The 18,047-nt window shown below is 47.7% G+C and overlaps 1 pseudogene; it reads left to right on the top strand.

Annotated features, from left to right (window-relative positions):
• The first annotated feature begins 1,531 nt into the window (after positions 1 to 1,531).
• LOC120372033 lies at positions 1,532 to 10,913 on the top strand (annotated as a pseudogene).
• The last annotated feature ends 7,134 nt before the right edge of the window (positions 10,914 to 18,047 follow it).

Below are 18,047 nucleotides of genomic sequence, written 5' to 3' on the forward strand. Positions count from 1 at the left end.
TAGCAAAACCCTTCAGTCCTTTCCTCTCCTTTTCAAACTCCCCTTTGCTTCTGTCCTGCTTAGAATTCCTGTTCAAAGCCTTGGCTTTGTCAAGCCAGGCCTTAAGAATCTCCATCCTTAGAGGTTTATAATGCCTGGCTTGACAAAGCCCTGGCTGGGATGATTTAGTTGGGGACTGGTCCTTCTTTGAACAGGGGATTGGACTAGATGACCTCCTGACGTCTCTTCCAACCCTGATATTCTATGATTCTAACTCACGGTTAGTGGCTACAGGCCAGATTTATCCTTGGTGTCACTCCACTGACTTCAAGTTACATCAGGGACAGATCTAGCCCACTGTCAGGATCCTTCTCCTCCTGTGCCTACAGGGTTGGAATTGAATTGATTCGAGGCACAAGATCAATATTTGCAAACCCTGAGCCATTTTTGAGCCCCTACTTATTGATTTTGGGACCTTCACTCATGCTGGATAGTGTCTTTCTATCGATGGAAGCAGGGCTGAAGTGAAGCTCTATCTACTCTGCACGATAAGAGTATCTGAACTCTAGCTCTCTGAGTGAAATCCATTCCCATGCAGATAACCAGTGCAAGGCCCATGCACCATTTAAACTCTTCCTGGGTCCTAATTTAAGTTTAACTTGAATGTTGCCTAGACCTTGTGTTGGCTCTTGGCACAGGAGTGAATTTCACCCTGAGAACAGGATTTTGTTCACATGAATAAATATCTAGGGAATTCCTGTTCTTGGCATAAGTATCTGTATTTGCATGAGCACCAGGTTATTGGGTCACAAACAAGAGTATTCACTATCCATTATTCATCATTCACTGTTTGCTATCCTCCTGTTTAAAAGAAATTTACAACCCTCCCCCACCCCACCCCCAGGAAGTAGAATTAGTGCCATATGACTTGTGTGGGGGGGGGGGAAATCACACTCCCCACAGTTAATGAATAACAAATACTCAACAAAAACAGTTCTTGAAATAAGTTGAAATTTGTTCACCAACTAACTGTCAACCATGAACAATTACAAACAAGTTCATAAAAATCAGTGTTTGTGAGCAGGAAGAGGAGCTAAACGCATGGTACAATTCACCTGCCATACATAATTCAATCGGTTCTCCTACTACTAACAAAACTCTTCCTCAGCTAAAGGACAGAGCTACCACACTGCGCTGCACTGGAATCCAAAGGCACTTGGCTTATTGCCTGGTAGAGCTGGATTCTTCTAACGCAGGAGCTTGCTACCCTACTGGTGCACTGTATACAACTTCTCTTGTTTGTTGACTGCATCCTTTCTGGCATGGCCGGTTCATAATTCTGGACTCGAATAATTTCTGGCTATTTACACACCATTACACGGTATGTCCAACATTAATGATCCCACGGGATCATTTTTGTAAGAGTAGCGGGTTTACCAGCATTTCTTTGGCCGACAATTCTACTGTCCCGCTGAGTGTTGTGTGCTGTCTACAGGTGCTGCCCTCTACAACAGACATGGCTCAAGAACACTGACTATGTTACTTCTAGGGCATGGATGTGCATGAGTATGGCAGGAAAGCCAGAAGGGACCACTACAAGGTAGCACCCCTGTATAACACAGGCCGCAGAACTGTCCTAAAATAACTCCTAGAGAATCTTTAGAAAAACATCCAGTCTTGATTTCAAAATTGTTACTGATGTTGAATCCATAACAACCCTGGGTAAATTGTTCCCGTAGTTAATTACTCGCATTGTTACAAATGTATGCCTCGTTTCCAGTCTGATATTAGCCAGGTGCCACCCATCCCCATAGGACAAAGAGAAAACCAGGACTAGCAGGAGATGGTGGAGAAAGCAGGAGTGCTCTGAATGTTTGCCAGGAACAGCGGGAAGCACTCTCAGAAGGGAGGCCTTGATGTTTGATTCAAGCCAGGGGAGGGCACCAGGGGATTCCATCTGCCCTAGTGACATTCCCACTATTTAGCTATTTGCACTAGAGGAGAGGACAGGCGAGGGTGGTATCTGGGATCTGAGGTGAGGCTGTAAGGGAGGTGATCATTGTCCCAGGGCAGCCTGGTTGGAAGGGAAGTAGAGATGACGGGGATGTGGCCAAAAGGTGCAAAAGGGAAAGAGATTCGGGCTGACACCTGTAAAGCTGGTCAGATGCCACAAACGACACACACTGAATAGCATTCAGCCAGGTCTTGGCACTGTCCTGAGAGAGCCAAAGGTGCCAGCTACGGTGGTGGTTTCATGATGTGGTTCCTGGTCCTCAGGGAACTGGACTGCTGGCACCCGTGTTGCCAAAGAACACACAGAGGGTACTGCATTGCAGCATGCATTCGTGGAGAATTTACACTGACTTTTCCAAGCCTCTGGGAAGGTGTCCTTCCAAACACAGCCGGGCTTTTTGAAAAGCCCATTTGATATTTATAAGACTTTATGAACTTGCAAAATCTTTCAGAATGTCCAATCTGTGCATCATCTCAAGTGCTTCTCTTCAAGGGCCTTTTCTCTCCATAAAATTGTGTTATTAACTTTCTGAATCTGAGTGCGTGACTTGTTAAATCTAAGGGTGGCTTCAGCGCATATGTCTCAATGTTAAAAACCGGTCTGTTGGAACTACAGAAATAAAATGTTCCAGTAAAGGAAGAAATGCCATGAAATCCTTTAGCCCAGACACATCTGAGAATTGGAACTACTGTAGTTATCAGCCTAAGGGCAAGTCCTGTTCTCTTTACTCACATGAGTGAAACACACTGACCTCCAGGCTGGAAAATGAGAAGAAGCCAATATTGGGGCCTTTTGAACTTGCAAAAGATACAGGAATGCCAGCAACTTTGGAAAGCTGTTAAAGCTTCTGTTCTTAATGCACTGCTTCTTCCTCACTGCACTATCCTTGGTAAAAAAAACAAAACAAAAGGAGAATTGATTTTTAATTTTTCATCTAAGCAAACAAATATAATAAGCTGGATTTCAGCCAGCTGTCTCCTGTGTAACAACCAGACACTTCAGCAATCAACCACAAATGCGCGACCCACTCTATCACCCGGTCAAATTTCAGAGATTCAGAGATTCCAACCCAAGAAGGGACCACTGTGATCGCCTAGTCTGACCTCCTGCAGAGCGCAAGCCGGAGAATTTCACTTTGTGATTCCTGTGCCATACCCAATTACCATTGGCTTAGCTAGACTTTATCATTGGAAAGACATCCAATCTCAGTTTAAAGACAAGTGACAGAACACCTGCCTCATCCCTGGGCAACGTCACAACATTATTTCCCCTCATTGCTAAACATTTGCAGGTGATTTCCAGTTTGAATTTTCTAGCTTCACCACTGGAAAATGCAGGAATCGCTGGGGGAGGTTCTCTGGCCTGTGTGATGCGGGAGGTCAGAGCAGATGATCATAATGGTCGCTTCAGGGCTTGGAATCTCTCAGTCTCTGACAATGGTCCCCATGTTGACAGGATTTCAGTGCCAGGTTACAGGTGTATGGGACATACGTACACAGTGAGTGCCATCCTAGCTGCTGCAGGGAGCTTTCAAGATGCAGACTCCTTGTTGCCCAAGGGGATAATTGCAATGGTACCACAGCTGCTCCTCCCTCCGGAGTGCCTGCCGGCTGAGAGCAGCTTTACGGTCCAGTGCAGGCGCCATATGAGCCCTGATTGAATGAGTGGTTGGGAACAATTCAAAACTACAGCAAACTCAGTGACTGCTTCCTCAGGCTGACTTCAAATAACAGCGGTGTGTGCAGGGGGGAGGGGTTCAAACAGTTCCAGTGGAATTGGGCTCTGGCTCCTCAAGGGCTGGTAAAGAGACCCCCCTCCCCCCTTGTTTGTTTTACTCCTGGCTCTTTTCTTCCATCGTGAGGCCCTAACGTAGTGCCCCAAACTGTGTGTTCAGGGCCATGCGTTGTGCCCCGAACGGTGTATTTGGGGCCCCGTTTAGTTTCTCAAATGGACCATCCAGGGCCCCTTTTAGTGCCTGCAGAGGACAAAGCTATGACAAGGGAGCTGCAGCCTACAAAGGGTTTTGAAATGAAATTCAGCAGGGAACTCAGTAACTATCAATGGCTATTAGCCAGGATGGGCAGGGATGCAAAACCATGCTCTGAAGTGTCCCTAGCCTCTGTTTGCCAGAAGCTGGGAGTGGCTGCCAGGGGGTGGGTCACTGGATCATTGCCCTGTTCTGTTCATTCCCTCTGAAGCACCTGGCATTGGCCATTGTCGGAAGACAGGATACGGGGCTGAATGGACCATTGGTCTGACCCAGCATGGCCATTCTTATGTTGTCTTATGTTGTGAAGCACTGGAATGGGTTACTTAGGGAGGTGGTGGAATCTCCATCCTTAGAGGTTTTTAAGGCCCGGCTTGACAAGGCCCTGGCTGGGAGATTTAGTTGGGGATTGGTCCTGCTTTGAGCAGGGGGTGGGACTAGATACCTCCTGAGGTCCCTTCCAACCCGGATATTCTATGATTCTATGATCTCACAGGCTACCCACTCACTGAATCTTGTTAGAGAAGCTGCTGCAGTGGCTGTTCCCAAGTTTAGTCTATTTCCTGGAATTTTTCAAAGACTGTATCCTCTGTTCTCCACTTCTACTAGTCATTGGGATGTGTTGAAAGAGCATATTAGCAGTATAGGGAAATGCTAAAGCATGACAAGGTGGTCACAGCCAGGGCTGAGGCAATCCATTCCCTACAAAATCAGGGCGAGGATATTCTTGATTTAGATGAGATCAAGGCTTCACACAATCTTACACCAGAACTGAAGTTGCAAGCTGGTAGCTTGCAAATGACCATTTCAGAGTTTTCGTTTCTTGTTTTGGCAGAACTGTGGACCACTATCAAAAATTAACCTTGGAAGCAAAACACATTGCAGAGTCCGGATCTTGACACTCAAAGAGCTCACCATTTACTTGGTGGAGATGCTTTATGAGAATTACAATCTCCTGGCTTCATTGCGTGTAAGGCAGCTGCTGCTTCACAGGTTGAAACGTTAGGGGTATCCATGCAGTTCAAAGAGAAATGATCTTGACGCAGGAAAGTAGCGCTGGGCAAAGGACAAAAGTTCATCAGATCTTGAAAAAGTTTTTGGATGCAAGGGGTTTAACACCACTGTGGACACAATATTAACATAATTTGACAGTAGGATGAGTAAATACAATGAAATGGGAGGCAGGTTTGCTTTGCTGATGAGAGAGAAACAGAAAGTCTCAGCAGTGAGGGCCTAAAGAGGCACACAAAAATTAGCATCTAAACTGTCAGAGTTTTGAGAACAAGATTGAGCTTGTCACCAGCTGCCGTGAGACTAGTCAGGTGCTAGGGGATCCTCGTCATGTCTGGCCACGGAAAGTGCAGGCAAAGGCGAAGTCTCGCTCTTCTCGGGCTGGGCTGCAGTTCCCTGTCGGGCGTGTGGAACTATGCGGAGCGAGTGGGAGCCAGCGCCCCGGTGTACCTGGCCATGGAGATGGAGCATCTGACTGCTGAGATACTGGAGCTGGCTGGTAACACCGCCCGGGACAACAAGAAAACCCACATTATTCCTTGTGCACAACGACGAGGAGCTGAGCAAGCTGCTGGGGGAGTCACCATCGCTCAGGGTGGGGTCCTGCCCAACATCCAGGCAGTGTTGCTGCCCAAGAAAACCGAGCGCCACAAAGCCAAGGGCAAGTGAGCACAGACACCAACCAGTTTTTGCAACCACATTTTTAAGAATGACTTTGAAATGAAGACGCCCATTGATCTTCTTAGCTACAGTCACAACAAGGCGCGAGTTTCCTTAACACAGGAACAGCACCGCATAGCTTTTTGCTGTCTTCCTATAACCGTGGCTGCAAACAGGAGGAGTTTCAGCAAGCTAAAATGAATCAAGACCTATCTAAGAATGTCCATAGGGCAGGAAAGGTTAAGCGATCTGGCAGTTATTTCTATAGAGAACGCGGCAGCAAGGCAGATCGACAGACTGGGATGAGCTAATTAATGCAATTACTTCAGACAATGCTAGGAAGGTCCCTTTGTAAAAGCACTTAGTGGTGATTGTGTTTTGCTTTTTAGTTTTGTGGCAGGTGGGAAGAGGGCCAGGATCTGAGACTTTGAACACTCTTGGCACAGCTCTGTGGAATAATATCAGGGCAGTCTGGTTATTCCGGCAGCATGAGGCAGCGCATTCTGTAGTGGAGATGCACTGTTAGAAAGCAGCCTGACTTTCACTGACACCAGGCTGTAACTGGGGAGAACAACATAACACGCTGGCTAGGGCGGAGTATTCATAAAGAGAAGAGCAGTTAAAGAAGCCAGACCTCAGCCATTCAGGCTACTAAAGGTACGTTTACACTGGAATAGAAGGACCCACAGCACAGCCACAGCTGGACCTGGTCAGCTGACTCAGGCTCCTGGGGCTTAGGCTGCAGGGCTAAAAATTGCTGTGTAGGTGGTCGGGCTCAGGACGAAGCCCACTGAGGGGTCCCAGAACTCGGCTGAAAAACTACACCACAATTTTACAGCCCGGTGAGGCTGAGTGAGCGGATCTGGGCCAGCTGCAGGGTTTCATTGCTGTGTAGCCGTAGCTTTCACCTTACCTTTAGGGTAACAAGCTCAAATCTTTGTTGTGGGTATTGCTATCCCCCCGCACCATGTGTCACAAAGTCGGGAAACAGTCGTCACAGACGCGTAACTAAAGCAACCCTGGGGCAAATTGCAACCGTTTGAGGTGTGCTCAGAGCCTAGAGGTGTTGCAACAAGGAAGCATTTATACCTAAAAGACCATGGAAAGAGGGAAGTTAACCACGGGCTGTGGAGGCATCCCAAAGAGCCTGGAGCAAGATCTTTCACCCCAGTGCAGCCAGCCTGCATAAGTGTCCTACGTACCGTACCGGTCCCAGTCAAGCCCTATTCTGATGCCTTAGCCTTTTGCTGCCCTCTGCACAGGGGTGAATTCACCTTCTCTGGGCATTCATGGAGAGGGGTTTGAAATGGTTCCCTCTTACTGTCTCTCCTGGCTGTCGATGACCTGTACATTTCATATATTTTGACCCTGTCTCACCTACAGCTGCAAACATGTTGCTTGGGAAACTCATCTATGTTTTAAATCAGTGGGTAAACTTCCCCCTGGCAGGAGCCACAAACCCTCAGGTAAATGTGGAACAAGCATTAGAAGAGGACTGATGTGGCAGTTCTGATTAATCCGGGTGCCTTTCTTGAATAATGATAATTGTGGCTCTGCCCAGCCAGACGTATAAAAATAATTTAATCAGTAAATGGACTGGCACAGGAATTACTTCCAAACCAACCTCACATCCATCCAGGGCTGTTACTATAATTGTATTGAAATAGGTGTTTTCACTCTGAAAACTACGTCTTTCACCTTTGATGCTGATTCAATTCCTCTTTGCAGAGATCGCAGATTTTGAAGTTTCACTCTTGAGAGCCTGGCTTTGCAGCCATCTGCGTGTCCCATTGAATAGCAGACAAGATCCAACACACAGCAGTGATCTTAGCCTCAGTTTAGTTCCGCCCCATGATTTAAAAATGGAAACTGCTCTGTAGCAATGAGCCCCAGCTTGGTTGCTAGCAGGGATGAAACCCGAGATCTGCAGAACTCAAGCCACAGGCCTTTATCACATGAGCTAAAAGAACAACTCCGTTACCTGGTAGCTGTGGTAGGTGTTTATCAGCGTGGCTCAGCCAATGAAGGCGGATACAACACCGTCAGCCAGTGGTATGGTAACACAGATTCTGTTCTAGTTTCTGTAATTATGGTTCTTCACTATAATAATAAGAAGAATTAACAATTAAACCAACCAGTAACACCTTGATAATCAGCTGATGGAAAGAAGAGACTGCATCTCACCACTGCAATGCTTTGGAAATCAGAGGTTTTCAAAGTTGTTGGAAGGTAAGTTCTGTTTAAAGAAAACATGTTTGGTTAATGACATTCTTATCTGTGTGTTTTAGGGTAGCACCTAAGGGTCCCAGTCTGGGATCAGGGCCCCACGCTGGTAGGTCCAGTGCAAACAAATAACAAAAAAGGCAGCCCCACTCCAAGGTTTCCAGTCTAGGGCCAACATTGCCCATTGCTCAGAGCGGGTGTATCCCTTTGTGTGTACCTTTGCAGACCTTTGCAGATCTTCTTGCAGGAATAGGGCCTAGGCACACGACTGGATGTAACAGGGGAATGAAGCAGACAAGGACAGCAGAGGTTGTGCGAAGGGGAGAAGCTAATCATAAAACGGGTCTTCAAAAATAACTCGAGCTCCTCCCCATGTATGGACATGGACACATACTATGCACACAAACACACTACATAAATGTACAGGTCCACAGAGTGATCATTGCAACATTTTCCAGCTCTTGCTGTTTATGTTATTGACGGATGTAATGGGCAAACCCTGCAGACTTCACTCCTTCTGTTCCAAAGGAAAATCCCCATTGATTTTGATGGGAGCTTTGCTTGAGCTGGGGCTGTGAGATTTGCCCCTTAGTTCTCATACTTGTCAGTGTTCTAGGAGGTGTCCCTGTCTGACCTTTTAATGCACTGAAAGGTCCTTTGCGATTCGTCTGGTTTTCATAGGTGATTTATTACTTTATTAGCAGGTTGGCAAGAATTGCCATTTAACAGTGTGAGCAAGTCAGCTCAGGGGTAACACCTTGGGAATCTCTCTGGATTTACACCAGGGTTAAATTTGGCCCTGTGTGTTTAATATGATTAAGTTCTCCATTTAAAAAGCAATTCTAGGTAATAAATATTAAATACCCAGCCAAATAACTAAGTGCATGATGATGATTGGATCCTGAATTTAAATAAGCCCTTGACACTCCTCCTGAGAAAGCGCTAGCATCTTTTGAAAAACACATTGCACAGAAATATAACGTCATTACCTGTGGCACCTAGGGACCCCAGTCAGGGATCAGGAGCCTACTGTGGTAGGTGATTCTTTACAATCTCTTTCTACCAGCTAGTCCCTTTCCTGTGGTTTCAGCTGCTCTGCTGGGCAGAATATACTCAACCGGGGCTCCATCCAGTGCAGTAGCTAATACTGCCAAGCTCTCCTAATCCAGCTCTGTTACCAGCCAAATGACCTCCCTCTGCCCATCGCTTGCATGGCTGACACCAGCAATACTGATGTTTTAATGAACGGGCTTTAGTTCCTAAGTACCACAGCCCCCTGCTGTTCAGAATTAGAACTGCTCCAGCGTGTGTCATTGGCCCTCTATTCAGAATAGCTGGCAAAGACTCTCCTTTAGCACAAGGGGTAGGAGCCGGGGTACTGTAGCTAGAATATTCTGGGTGGTCATGGTGTGCAGCCAGGAGACCACCGTGAGAATACTTTGTGCTTTTACAACATCTCAGGCTGAATTAGGCTTCACAACACTCTTAGTGGTAGGCCAAGATCATCCCCCATTTTATAGACAGGGGAAATTGAAGCTCAAAGTGGCTCAGCACAGAAAGTCTGTGACAGAGCTAGGAACAGAAACCCAGGTCTCTGCTCCGAGCCCAGCCCCATGCCGGTACAGTGGGTGGCCTCTCTTCTCTCAAGCTGATGGACAGCATGAAATGGGGCCAGCTGGCCAAGTACTGGAAAAAGCAAAACAACGTGTGGTGGAGAAGTTGCCAACAGAGCATGGCTGGGTCCATTGCAGCTGCCTTCAGAAAACAGTCACGTTTCTGCCTAGTCCTGCCAGCTGCTGCCAGGAAGCTGCATGACATGGGAGCTAATGGACCTGGGTTTCTATATTGTCCCAGCCGGAGAATGATCAGGTGGAGGAAACAGAGAATGGGCTGCTGCGATTGTTTGTGTAGCGGGGGCACCGAAGTTACACTTGCTCAGACAGACTGATTAGCCTCAGCCCCTCGCCTGTTCCTAGAGCAGAGGAAGGTTGTTTGGGGGCTTCCAGGGGATCTGCGGCTGCTGGGCCTGCTACGACTGTGCGATGCTTGGCATCTGTCCCTGCAGTGCTTCAGCCGGATCAAACATTTTAATGACTAGGAAGAGCATCTGCAGGGACAGCGGAGAAGGTACAAATCACAAGGGTGATCAAGCCTCACGCTGCAGGGCGTAAGCTGCTTGCCAGCAACTCCCCCCTCATTTTTCTCCCCTCCATGCTTGTCTTTTAACACGGGCTCATCCCAGACCATGACTAGAGACAAGCAAAACAGATGCCCCACCCCCGCCCCGTCCCCTGCTTGCCCTATTCCACCCATCACTCTCTTTTAGGCTCCTTGAAGAAAGACATTGGGGCGGGGGGGGGAGAAACTGGCTTCTAGAGCAAGCTTCACTCCTGGGGCTCTCAGGCCTTTGTCATCCAGCTCCTGTAAGATGTCCTGACTCCGCTGGCCCAAAGAGAGGGAGCCAGATGACACTGCTACCTCCACCAGCTCTGGCTGAATCCCAAATGCCACCTGGGTGGGAGACTTTGCTACAAGTCCCACACCTGGCCTGCTTGTGTGCGGGTCCTTTTCCTTCATCAGCCTGTTACTTCTCTTTCCTATCCCTCTCCTTGTTCCTTCTCTCTCAGAAGAGTCTGGCCTAGCCGGACAAGACTGAGTATGTTGCAACACGGCTGTAAGCCTGGGACCAGAAAGAGGCAGCTAAAAGCAGTGCCCTGGGTCTGGAAGAACTTTGCCAGGTCTCAGGGTGGCTGATCAGACGGCTGCCGGGCCTGTGTTCTTCCAGCAGGGAGGCTGCAAGTGAACGTCAAAACCAGAGAGAGAAGCTGCACTTTTTAATCTTTGCTGTTCTTTCCTCTCCCCTTTTGTGTGCGTTTGTCTTGTTTGGCCTCCTAGGAAATGTGATCAGACGTTAACAGCAGCCGTGACAGCTCCAGCCCATCTTAACTAACCTCTTCTCGTCTCCCGAAAAGGACAGTTCTTACCAGCTTTGATACCATCTAAGAGACGGTCAAACAAGGGGTTATTCCTTCTAATAACTCTCCAGCTAAAGGGGAGGGAACAAGGGATGCTGTTAAAATGAAAGCCTTGCCAAATACTTCCATTAAAATGCTGGAATGGCTTCCCCTTCTTTTCTGTGTCTTTAATAAAATGTTAAAAGGGTTTTTAATTGGGTGTTTGCGCCATGGTACTAATCAGGCTGAGGTCTCTGTATGCCAAACCCCGAACCTTGTTTAACACTGGTTAATGTCGAACAGTGACTGGAAAGCACCTTCAGCCCATCTATTCCATCTAAGTACAACAGGAGGGAGGAGGAGCCTGTGCCACCTCCGCTGGGTAGGGGTGCCCAGTCTGTATGCTCCTGCCCGCTCCGGGCTGGGATGGAAACTCTCTCCCAGGGACCCTGGTCTAGATGTAGTGTAGTGCACCCATTGAATTGGGAAGCTGCATCTGCTCCTGGTTTTATTGCAAATTACCTTGTAAAAGAAAGTGGTGAGTCAAAAGTATAATAAAAGCCACCATTCCCCTTACGCAGATGTAACTGTTATTCAAGGGCTGGAGAGGAGGGAGGAGCACAGCAAGGAATGCCTGCTGCTGCGGTATAATATTTACTGATGCTCCTACTCTGGAGAACCATTACGTGTTTGGAACTGGCTGTGTGGAAAGATATTAGACAGACAAGGTGGGTGAGATAATATTGTTTATTGGACCAGCTTCTGTCGGTGGAAGAGACAGAGACGAGCTCCTGAGCTCCATGGAGCTTTTCCTCAGGTCAGGTCCGTGTAGCTCAGAAGCGTGTCTCTGTCTCTTCAAACAACAGAAGCTGGTCCAATAAATGGTATTAACTCACCCATTGTCTTTCTGTCATATCCTGGGACCAACATGGCTGCAACAACACTGTGAGTAACACTGAAAGATGTTGACTAACCCTGACAACACCCTTCCTGAGGTGAAGTGTTGGAAACATGCACTACAGAGAGCTTCAGTGTTAAAGGTGTCCTTTATCATGTGCACTCAGGGAACACTTCTCCATAAGGCACTCCAGAAGATGTCTACTTGGTGCTCATTTCAGTGTCGTGACAGCACACATGAAAGATATTTGAGCATCATGTGACATGCATGCTGTAGCTCAAGTGACATCCACTGACACGCCTAATACTCCAATCTGCCATGGAAAGAGACTGTGGTGAAAAGACTGGTGGGGCACACATGGGACACCAGGTAAGAGATGGTCAGTGCTCAGGGAGTTTACTTACAGTACGCAAAAAAGAGTGTGCAATAGGTTCTTCACTTCTATTGTGACAACTCTTTCTCCAAGCCTTTCTGATAAGCTAATGTGCAGGGAACATATTTGCAGTGCAACTTCTGTCACTGACAAATCGTTTTTCTCGATCATCTCAGTTATGTTTTGGAACATGGCAATTGAGTGGCAGGATCATCAAAGAGCTTTTTTAGCACTGTCGAGCATTTATCTTGAGAAAGAAAATACACTTTAAGTCTATTGAAAATAAACAAAATCCTGTTTATTGCTGGTCCCAACGAGAGGAATCGCGTCTTGCCATGTTCTAGTAATTTGGTATATTGTATTTCAACAAATCAACAGAAGTCTTTCAGCTCTTCAACACGCACCATGTAGATATGAAAGTATTTGTAAACCTTTACAGCAAAGCTCTCCACACCTAAAGGACAACAGTTGACTGCAGTTTGGAGGCAGTTATGCACAATATGTGCACCACACCCGATACTGAAGATGTCTTTTCCTAAGTTGGCCTGGAGCTTTCACCACAAATTGTTTTTCCCACATCTGGCACCCCCAAAGTTAGCATTGGTGTTCTCTGCACAAAATCCAACAGTTTTGTACTTCTCAATCACTTGCTGGATGAATGCACACGGCAAATCTGATGTAGAGATGAAAAGTCAATAATTTTTGTTCAAACTCCACTTGGTGGGCGAAAATGCCCTATAAGAACAGGAAACAGTTTTGCTCCTTTTTGTTTGACGCCTCCACACTATGCATAATAAAGGAAAACTTGTCCAGCTCAAGCTGCACTTCTTCAGTGGATAAAGGGACTAAGATGATTGCCTCCGATTTTGTGTGAGCAGATGAAAATGTAGCTTGGTAGTTTCCTAATTAATTGTGATGTACAGTCACTAGACCGGAAACTGTGTCCATGCCGCACTGAGCAGTAAGCAAACACTCCCTCACTGGCAAAAACTTTTTCAGCTTCTGTGTCTTGCCTCAGAAAAAATCCTGAAACACTTGGTGTTAAACACTTTCTTTTATCAGCATCTCTGTGTTTTTTGCTTTGAAGGTGCTGGGCAATGTCATTTCGACCACCATGGGCAATGGAGAAATGTGCTCCACGTCTCGCATACAACTTTGCTGTTGTCCAATGTTGAATTGTCTTTTTTTTTTTTTTAAATGTGAACTGTGTTTGGAGGTCTTCATTACAATTACACAGACGTTTCCTAGACATTTTTATAGCAAAAAATGACCACACACAAACTATTGATTCTTCTAAGGACACAGGTATACACAAGCCCTCCATTCCCACCCCTACACACACACAAAAGGAACAAAAGCATCACCTGGCAACATCATGTGATTGGTAGCAGCACTGCCTTCACAGCTGGACAACGGAGAGCATCAGCTGCTTGCTGGGGTGCCTGACTCTGAAGACAGCGCTCTGAAGACAGCGCTCTTTCCCACCCCCACCCCCACCCCCAGCAGCAGCACAGAAATAAGGGTAGCATGGTGGTATTGCCACCCTTACTTCTAACACAACCAGCCCCTGACAAAGGAGAACATGTGTGTGAATGAACTGTCTATGCTCCTTGTAGGGATTTTTTGGATACATGTCAGTCTGCCTCTGGCTGGGACCCTGCTCCTGACAGCCCCTGTTTTGCTGAACCAATTCCTTGCTATGGGCCAAGCTAATCTCCAAATTGAAGGATTTACACCAGAGATCCTATGGCCTGGTAAATCTGCTACTGAAACACCAGGGTAGAATTGATTTGCAAGTGGCCCAGCATCTGAACACAGCACTCTGCCTCTACGGCTGGAAGCCTGTTTGGCTCAGGGGGATTCTTCGCTACCACAAAATGTGCAGTTAAAACCCCTTCCTATTTCACACTGTCTCATCACTCAGGCTCCTAAACTAGGCAAACATTGGAGCTGGGAAGAGACCAGCCCACTGCTTTCAGCCTGCAGCTGCAACTCAGCTAACCAATAATCAGTGTTTACAAATCAGAGCACTGCTGCTAACCCCCCATCAGATGACCTGCATGCGGCATCCTTCAACCCTGCTGATGCTGACAATCCATTTAGCCATGTTTGTGCCCATCAGTAAATGAGGTTCCTATCTTCTCGCTGCTGATCTTGCACTGAGCAGGAAAATTAATTTAGTGCTTTGGTCAAGTGGCTCAAAGCATTCTATCCTGAGCCTCACAGTCAGAAAGGCTCAGGCTCTGAGGCAGCGCAGAAGTGAGGGTGGCAATACCACGTCACCCTTACGTCTCTGCTCTGCCGTGCAGCCGGCATGTGGGGCTGCTGGCAGGGGGTCAGCTCTGAAAGCAGCGCTGCCTGCCAGCGGCAATGACCCCCTCCCCCAGCAGCAGCCACAGCTCTCCGCTCTGTCACCCTACTCTCTGTGCATCTTGCTGCAGTCACTGAATTCAGGGAGGAGAGCACCATTCCAATGTGTGCAGCACCCTCCCTTTACCCGGACACCACTCTGCTTGGCGAGGGATTACACACCTCCGAGGCACAATCCTTTAAATATCTCTGAAGCACAATCCTTTAAGCAAACTCCTCACTAGCCTGTGATGCAAGCAGTGGCCAGTTGTCCCAGGTTGACCCAGACATAAGAACTGCCTGTAGCGTCCAGCCGGACAGTGTCCACGGCTGCTGCCCTGGGGGGCAGGTTTGAAAGCAGCGCTGCCTGCCAGCAGCAAATTTCTCTGATCATGTTACTGGTGGGCAGCGTTGGCTTCAGAACTGACCCCCCAGTAGCAGCTGCTGCTCTCTGCTCTGCCTTGTGGCTGGAGAGCCGGGGCTGCTGCCTGGGGAAACAGATTTGAAGGTAGCGCTTCTCCGATGCTGTGCCTGCCTCAGAGCTGACCCCTAGCAGCAGCCTCTGCTCTCTGCTCTGCCTTGCAGCCAGAGGGAGAGGGGTAGTGCCCCTGGGGGGGCAGGGCTGAAGGCAGCGCTGCCTGCACAAAGCAGGGACAAATGCCCAATTTTCGTGAAAAAGCAAGACGGCCAGAACAGAGCTGAAAAGGGGACTCTCCCAGCCCAAATGGGGCATACGCTCACCCTGTCTCAGGCACTTGTACACTGCAGCCACAGCTATAATTCGCAGCCCATATAGATAACCCCACCCTAGCTTTAATTTAGCCAGCTTGCTAAAACCAGCAGTGAGAACAGAGCCATGTGGGCTAGTGATGGGAGTACGTACCTGGGAGGGCAGGTGAGCTTGCAGAGCCCACACTGCAGCCTGCACAGTAACATCCTTGCTGCTATTTTTAGTAAGCCAGCTATAGCGCAGGCACGTCTATACGAGCTGCCAATTACACCTCCCGTTACTGTGTAGACACAGCCTAATTCTCTCTGTGGGCACCCTTCCAAGTGACAGCCCTACGCCGGCACTCCTCCCACAGTGGAATCTGTGCTTCACTCCACCGAAGACTGGACCACCATGTTACAGCAGCCCCTGTTTGCCAAGTGTGTTACCTTCAGCAGATCCAGCTGGGGTTAACCCCTGCTCTGGAGGCCTCTTTGGGAGCTTGCGACCAGCACGGAGCTGGCGTGACTCAGGACAGCGTCTTCAAAAATAAGTGGTATTTATTTGCCCATAGGAACATCACATGCAGCAAGAAAAGGATTAAAATAACAAAACCCTAAACACATATTGTCTTTACTGAACTTAGCATTTCTCACTGGTTTAAGTGGGTTCCACTTGCCCCAGGCACGTTCTCAGCGTTGAGGCTGGTAAAGAGAAGGCTGCCAACACTGCCTCTCTGGCATAATCTGAGACCCCTGAGTTAGCCAGTGTGTGTGTGCACGCGTGCATCCCTCCCTCAGGCCACAGGCTGCCTTAGATCCATTTCAAAGTTCCTTTGTCCCAGACTTCCCGCCCAAGGATATTCTGAACCGGGTCAAACTGGTTTGTGTGTTTCTCCAGAGGATATTAGAGACCCTCACAACAGTGGATTCACAGTACTGTCCATCTGATCACCAGGAAACAGAATGCGAGTCACTGCTGGATTCCTGGATACCCGAGGAGAACTCCAGCTGGAATGAACCCTTAGTGTTCCATGGAGCCAGCCACACACAGTAGCCATTGAATACACAGATATAACAGTCCAATTTGGTAGGTTTTTGATACCAAGTTACAGCCCAGGGCTACCTCTGCTCTTGGAACATGAAGTCAGCATCCCCCCTAGGTCACACACAGCCCCGCAGCTTGACAAAGAGCATGTGGTTGTGAGGGGAAGGGGCAGTAATGGGAAACTGAGTCTTTTGCCTGTATGGCCTCAGTTCAACGGGACAACAGATGAGCTTAAAATTAGGCACATGCTTAAGTATGTTGCTGACCTGGGTCTGAGGTCATTGGGTTGTATCCGGCCCAGGCGGGAAAGTCATTGGTGAGGGCTGTTTGGTGGCCTTTGTGAAAGGAGCTGGTGCACAGTCCAGTTGCTTGTGGGGAGATGTCAACCACATCAGAGTTGGTTCTTACTGGACCTCCATTGTTGTCAGCCCAAGCAGATGAACAGGCCAGGGAGACTGAAATACCCTCTCTCTTCCCCAGAGAGGCAGCAACACAAGATCAGGGTTGAGTTCTATTGTTGGCTGGTGTGATGGAAACTTGGCCTGCCTTTGCGGCAGCTGCTCTGGAGATGGATAATGGATGTTGTTTGTTAGGGCTGACAACCTGAAACAGGGGTCGGCAACCTTTCAGAAGTGCTGTGCCGAGTCTTCATTTCTTCACTCTGATTTAAGGTTTTGCGTGCCGGTAATACATTTTAACGTTTTTAGAAGGTCTCTTTCTATAATCTATAATATATAACTACACTATTGTTGTATGTAAAGTAAATAAGGTTTTTAAAATGTTTAAGAAGCTTCATTTAAAATTAAATTAAAATGCAGAGCCCCCCGGACCGGTGGCCAGGACCCAGGCAGTGTGAGTGCCACTGAAAATCAGCTCGTGTGCCGCCTTTGGCATGCATGGCATAGGTTGCCTACCCCTGATCTGGTACCTGGTTTCTGTCATTTACTTGATGTAGTGTGTGCCTCTGCAAATGTCAGACAGCCTGGCTCTTATTCCATTATTATAGGAAGGCTGTTACCAAAACCATCAATACCACGGGGTATATTCTGAGCTCAACACACAGGGCTGCTCCCATGCCATTAACACTAATGGGCACTGCTCAGTTTGGTCCAGTGTGTATTGAATGCAGAATTCACCCCTAAGGCGAAGGTCAGGATTTTAAATAAAATATGTACAAAGCTTTCAGTGACAGTGCTGACAGACGCCACACAATGCTCAGCAGAGACATGGCTAACTCGCTATCTCTGAGCAGGCAGCTACAGCTCTGCCGGCATGCAGCACAGGGGAACACTGGATGGGTTAATTAGGACAAACAGGAAGGCAGGGTTGGCCCTTTGGGAATGTGGCTGTGCTGTGAGCAGAACCAAACATCTCATCATGCTAAACAACCAAGTGCAGAGAAAGCAGATGTGAGAATTAAGATCCTCTCTCTCTATATGAAGAGTTGAGTCCTGAAAAGCATTATAAGCAGAGGAGACAAAGAACTTTGTGTTAACCCCTTCTGCACAACTAAACTCCAGCAAACGTAGCAATCCTGGACAGCTCCTTTATGCTGCTTCAGCATTGACAGCTTGCTGCTGTCAGAAGCACTAGGGAAGCACATACTTTATGGATGACTTATGCTCAGTTTCTAAGTGCACAAAGTGCACCACAGCTGATAATAAGCATTTCTCCAAGAGCTCACTGCTTATACATTTAGATAAATAGAACTTGTAGTATCATCAGTAATAGTGCCACTGGCTGACTTCCCAAAATATTACAAAAGTGGAATTTAGCCATGGCACTTGGAGTTAAGACCGCTGCTCATTCAAACAGTGTTGTGGGAGCTCTAATACGCACAAAT

The sequence above is a fragment of the Mauremys reevesii genome, linkage group 9 (genome assembly GCF_016161935.1).
Source record: "Mauremys reevesii isolate NIE-2019 linkage group 9, ASM1616193v1, whole genome shotgun sequence".
Lineage (NCBI taxonomy): Eukaryota > Metazoa > Chordata > Testudines > Geoemydidae > Mauremys > Mauremys reevesii.